Source organism: Leopardus geoffroyi, chromosome A2 (assembly GCF_018350155.1).
Source record: "Leopardus geoffroyi isolate Oge1 chromosome A2, O.geoffroyi_Oge1_pat1.0, whole genome shotgun sequence".
Taxonomy (NCBI): Eukaryota; Metazoa; Chordata; class Mammalia; order Carnivora; family Felidae; genus Leopardus; species Leopardus geoffroyi.
The window spans coordinates 132,252,988-132,259,614 of NC_059331.1; the positions used below are offsets into that span (position 1 = coordinate 132,252,988).

Below are 6,627 nucleotides of genomic sequence, written 5' to 3' on the forward strand. Positions count from 1 at the left end.
AGAAACATTAAAAAATATTTTAATAAGATGTGGGTAACCTTTACATATATGATGATATTTTAATATTAACAAGTCTCAGTTAATATGAAATCTAAGAGTATTATACCACTAAGTAAAGCAGAGTCCCATAATATTAAAAGCTAAGAGATAAATGGGGGCGGGGGGGGGGAAAGAACAGGCTACATAGAAGTTATAAATACAGGTAAAAGTGTGTCTGTGGTAGAGTCATGTGGTTGGGGAAGAGGGAAGCTGAACCATAAGTGGGGCATCTCACAAGGCAGTGGATAATTCCAGAGTGTTTGTTTTTTTTTTTTTGTTTATTTTAAACCAACAAAGACATAGGGCAAAGACACAGGGACCACAAACAGCCTTTAGTTCTTTTGCCTTCCAGAATATTTCCAGAGGATGTTACCCTGTGGAGTCTGTCTAGATAAAGAGCTGTGATGCTATAATCATTTGGTGCTGAGCTGATAGGGTCCTGCAATAGCTGGAAGACATAGCCAAATTATTTCCATTTGTATGTAAATGCAATGCATCCATAATGAGAACTAAGTCTCCAATGTGTAGCATTTTACCTAATGTTATAGATGGTATGCCACATTGCAGGAGGACATTTATAAACCATGCAGAAAATAAAAGAGCATTTATGCCATGGGAAGAATCTCTAAACTTGTCTTGCTGTAATTCCTAAGTTTGATGAACACTATTATCAGCAAGTTTACATGTGATCTCCTGAGAATGATACTGCCCTGTGTTTATTAGTTCCTTCAAAGACACTCAAAAGTTTTTCCAAAGTTGCTTAATTTCAAAATGTTAAAAAGCAAATCGCTGACATGCTGACAGCAGTGTCAATACTAATGAAAAGTTTTTGTTGATTCTTGCCAAAATGCTTAGGTAATTGTTCATGTCTGCCTTTTAATGCCAGAAAATGAAGTTTTTCAGAGCCTTATCAGGCTCATACAAGGCAAATTGTTACTTTCTAGAGTGCTGAGTGAACAATATTACCGGTGGGAGGAAATACATGGGTTGCCAGGTGGCCTAGGGTGGATTCCTGCATCAGACTTTGAGATGGAGACCCGTGTACAGTGGGTTTACTGAGAAGGGCCCTGGGAATAGCACCTGTCACAGAGGGAAGAAGGTTGGGCAGAGGGAACGACCAAGATTGTTATGTAGTTGTGATAGAGGTCTCAGTAAGTCTTCCAGGGAGCAGTGACCCAAGAGGCCTTCCTCAGCTTCCCAAGGGGAAAAGTTTCTGTCTAGCCCCATCAAGGCAGCCCTGATGAGCATGTGGATACACTGTAGTCAGCTTTCCCACTTACAGTCACAGAAGATACCCACAGGGACAGTTTTCTTAACAATTGTTTACACAATTTTTAAAAGGCCCTTATTTGTTTCCTCTGTGAAAAGACACATTTTATGCCAAGATAGTGCTAAATGTTAGAAATCTATATTATGGCATTTCAAGTTCTGTTCTGATCTAAATCAATCCTGGTAAAACAGATTTTGAATTTAAAAGCACTGATTTCTCTACCTAGTGATATCTTTTTTAAAAAAATCCTTGAGACTGGGTTGGTATATCAACAGAGAGATTCTATTTCTTCTCTCTTCCTTGCTATCATTATCTGTACAGAGAATAGTGAGGCTATCTTTGGATTATCTGTGCCTTTCTGTCTAACCTTGTTTGAGATTTTTTTTTTTTATGGAAAAAAATGGGAGGAAAGGTGTGAAAAATGAAAACTTCTTGAGTTGTTTAAAAGATTTATAACTCTTTTCCCTTTAAATGTATTTTCCAATAAATATTTTTTTCCTATTTACATATATGAGTATATATAACATAAGCAATGCAAATTTAAGATAAGTCATTTGATATCATGCCAATTCCAGAGTTCATATTATAAATTGGTTTTACATTTCAAAATGTTTAAATGTTTAATAGTTTAGAAGCAATTTTGTCCTACTGTATTTTCAATTTACTAATTAATTAGTTGAATAATGACTAAGTTTCAGGTATGATGCTAAGCCCAGGGAGTAAAACTCTAACTTCAAATATCCCACAGGGTAGTGGGACAGTGGACAAGAGATAGACATTTACAATATGGTATGGTAGTTGCTTGACTACATTTATTCCTAAAATTTCTTCATATTATAAGTAATATTTGAACGTGAAAAGAAAATAAATGGGACTCAGGAAAAAGACTGGCTATTTTTGTCTGGTTCTAATGTTGATTCTCCGGCCAGTTAGTAAAGTAACCTTTCAACATTTAAGGTTTGGTCATGGGTAAGTAGGGGATAACCACAATCAAATACCATTAGATGGTATATATACAACAACTTGTAGATTATAAACATTAGTATGGATGAATTGATACTAAGGTTTTAGGTAAAACCTTTGAAAATGTATGGAATTTAAGTATTTATAGACCATTAAAAACAAACGTAATGCAAATTGGATATATGTTTATACAATTCAATTACAAAATGGTGTTTTATAACAATTTCTGAACAGTGAGTTATAATTAATTGCAGTTTAAAGTACTCAACAAGATCTTGAAATCTATAAACAAGCCTCAGGCCTGCTGAGTGCTTCTGAAATCTCCAGTTTTCAAAACTCAAGTTTTGCTTGAATAAAGTAGAAGTTTAAAGATAAAAGAGTATATGTCTCCAAGAGTCAAGGTTAGCTAAGAACATAAAGTTGGCCTTGTCTATTCTAGGTTATACATGTTTATACTGTTGTTCTCTGTATGATAAAGAAGTCCTAGGAATTTTCTAATCTTTGAGTGTTAGGGATGATATAGGATGGATGTTCACTTGTGAGCAGAGACTCTATAAGAACGTTGTCTATTTTCTCCTTGGCTTAGCAAAACCCATCAGCTCATCATGATGCTGGACTTTCTTGCTTTCTCATTTTTGTTTGCTCTTCTCAGTTTGTGCCACTTAGGACTGGGTTTATGACCCTTTAAGAAGAGTCTCAGATTTTTGGCCCTGCATGTGAGCCTCCCAACATCAGCCATGAAGTGCTACTTTCTTTTTATGCAGGATAGCTGCATCACGCTGTTTTGGTAACCCACTCTCATGCTTCATCTGGAAAGAGAGACAATAGCAGGAGAAACCAATTAGTTCATACTTTACAGATAAACGAACCAGTAGTAATGGTAATACTACAGACTATAGACAGCTAAGCCTTTTTACATACATTATTTCATTTCATGCTCACAACAACTCTTGGAGATAGGTACTACTACAAAATTCTGACTTTACAGATCATAAAGCTGAGACTTGTAGAGGTTAAACATCATACTAACAATAATTTTAAGAAAATAGTTATAAATTTTTACACAAAGAATTTAATAAGCAATGTACAGTCTGATGTTTCATTCCTGTACAAAAATGGAAGATTTACTGAAATGTCTGGTTAAAAAAGAATATAAACCTTTATTAATATGATTTTTTATATCAAGACTGGAGAAGTAACTTTAGAGAATTCCACTCTGGGTAGGAAAGAGAGGAGAGAATGGGTAACTTTGTAGTTGGAGTTTATAATTAATCGGAAAACTATAAAGGGAGAAAAAATGAGCCAGCCTTTTCAGAGAAGTTTGTTGAGACTTCTTCAGCATAGAACTTGGTGCTGATGAGAGTTTTTTTTTTACCATATGAACATTTGTCAAAAATCGATGCCCCGGGTCACAAATCCTGTCAGTAAATTCCTGCAGTGCAGCAAAGACCACATAGAAGTGCCAACTAGTCCAGATGTCATTCCTAAATTCATTTTCTCAAACAGGGAAATGCTTAAGGATTTAAAATTGGAACATAATCTTCAGATAAGCAATCATGAATTGGCAGAATTAGAGATTCTGAGAGAAGGCCTAAAAAAATCCTGAAAAATAAAATGAGTGTTTAGAAAGCTGATTTTGGCAAACATGTGAAATTATAGGGCAGACTTTCAATCCTTTTTTTTTTAAACATTTTGCAAAGTTATAGTCACAGATGTTTTTCATTCCAGGCTCAGACATGAGCAGTGCCCAGAGTCAGTTTTACCAGGGCAGGGAATGCATGATGAGCATGGGATGCCTGGTTGGAATTAGGATAGACCATACTCATGATACCTGGGGTGACCCTGGTGTAGCCTGTGCCCAACAGATCACACTGTTTCCCTGTATTGCCTCTGCCTTCATTGGATTACCTTCCTTGGTTTCCAGCTAGGATGAGAGCCCTTCATTTTTAGCTGTTGTCTCAACACACTTCTTGATGTTTGCCATTGAATCCTATTTTTAGTACTTCTGCAGTTGGCTGAGGACTTGTTCAGAAATAATTTATTTTTCACAATTGGGATGAAGACATTCATCCAATATTGAGCATTGTTTATTGTTTTGTATCTCTAGCCATATACCCAGATAATATCCTGCAGATGCTGTGAGAAATACGTTGGGATGTGTAAGTAACTTTTTGCATGCCTGGGACAAGGGCTTGGCCTTTATGCTAGTCAGTTATTTTCAGAATAAATTACTCCTTTCAGTCTTTTTGGCAGAGTTTCCAGCACATCTCATGGGGTTTCCCACATTATCATATGGTTCTCATGATACAGAATTATATTAGGGTAAAAAAATCCAAGAAAACAAAGAAAAAAGTATTAAGGATGTTGGAAAAAATCTAATATTATACCTTACGGTATAGAAGGTGACTTAAAAAAAAAGAATCCGTAAAAATCAAGTACAGTTGAAAAAAGTAGTTAAAATAGGAGTGAGGCTCTGTCTTCACTGAGGACTATAAAGGATAAAATTACAGAGTTTTAATATCTGAGTGAGAGAAGAGATGCAACCTATGGAGAGAAAGTGGGAGTTTTTGAACTTCCAGAAACAAAAGGTGGATAATAGAATCATAAAACAAATGGGATCTTAGTGATTATTAAGTAAAATTCGTTATATAATACAGGAATTCCTTTTATAACATTGCTGAAACTGATCATCCACCCACAAATTGAACTTTTGTAGCTCTGGGGAACTTACTACTTGTAAGTAGGCCACTCCATAAAGAAAAATAATAAGGGAATATATTTTCTTCTTAACAAAGGGAAAAGAGCCAATAACAATGCATTAAGGATTTTTTAATGTTTAAAAAGACTTTAATATTTTTATCAGGGAGAGCTGAAATCTGTCATCTAAACTAGACTGAACATGGCTCTGCACCTCAGGGCAAACATGCTACAACAGTGAAGAATGGATAAATACTTCCTGATTACCTTAGTTCCACTCAAATGTGCATATCTGGATCCTCTATATCCAGGTTACTTAAGAAAGCACTTTAAATCACTCCAGGGATGCTGTTACCCTGCTACCCTTTATTGAAACTGAACAATGACAAATCCCTAAGATGTGAAGGCGTCAGCTAGGAACCCATATTTCTTTCACGATAAAAAAGACAACTTAATATTTATAGATATATGAATACTTTATGTATGTTCACACACACACACACACACACACACACACACACACACACAACCATCAACTGAAAAGACCAGTTGGTAAATACCCAGATTAAAGGAGCAGACTACAGAATTATACACAGATTACCTTGGAAACGTGTTTTCCCATGCTACACTGAGAATCATACACTAGAGAGAGTATCACAGAACCACAGAATAACCAAGCATTAGAACTAGAAGGGGCCAAGGAAATATATTCTTCTTATAAATGGGCCTGTATACTGTTTCATTCTTAGAATCTTTTTTTCCAACAAAAATTTTTACCTGAAAATCCACTGCTAAAAAAGGTGAGAACCTGTCCATCTCTCACTTCCCACCCTTCCTTCAGTCCCTCTGCCCCTCTCTCCCTCTCTTTCTTTCTCCCTCCATAGCAGCCTGTGAGGCACCTTCATTAAACCATGTGACTGTATTGGGCCAAACTGGCAAACAAGTCATTCTGTCTTAAAGGACAGCAGTTATAAACTGGAACACATGACCATAAAAATAATTTGAAACATGGTCTTAGAACTATAAGAGGGGAAAACAAGACTGAGTTCTATCACTGAATTAGTTCGCCAAGAATGATTAAACAAGTCAAGAAACTTAACTCATGAGGGCTCCAGCACACAAGAACACCAAGACCCTAACTTTGTTTACTTTTTAAAGGCCCTCTCACAAAGGGACATAAATTTGGGAGGACAAAGCTTATGAACGGTCAAATTATCATACTTGAAAGACAGTGAGATAGGTTGGAATCTTCCTTAATTTGTGAACTTGGTCATTTTGATTGAACTAAAATGGTTCCATCTTATTTGACATTAGGCAAAAAAATTAGTTAAAGATCAGGTAGAGATGCTTAAATTAAAAACAGACAAGGCATATGTATCATACACATTCTTGACCAATGTGAAATGTGTGATTGATGGTTTCTGTACCACTGAGGAAAATCTACACTTGTTCACAATTTTGGGTTTTCATGCCTTTTCATGATTACTGGGTGGGTTGTTTTCCCAGCTCTTGTCAAGGAAGACAGTGCCTAGCCCACACACCTTACTTCTATTTAACTTTGCATGAAGGATTATGACTTTTCAGAGACTACTGAATTCATTTGATCCAGTTGATAGGAAGACACAAGGGAGTAAAAATGTGATAGAAAATCTTTCAGA

At 35.9% G+C, this 6,627-nt stretch overlaps 1 long non-coding RNA gene across 3 annotated transcripts in view; it reads left to right on the forward strand.

Annotated features, from left to right (window-relative positions):
- The window catches only part of LOC123606727, a 157,860-nt gene that overhangs the window by 92,422 nt on the left and 58,811 nt on the right, over positions 1-6,627 (forward strand). The window lies entirely within an intron of this gene.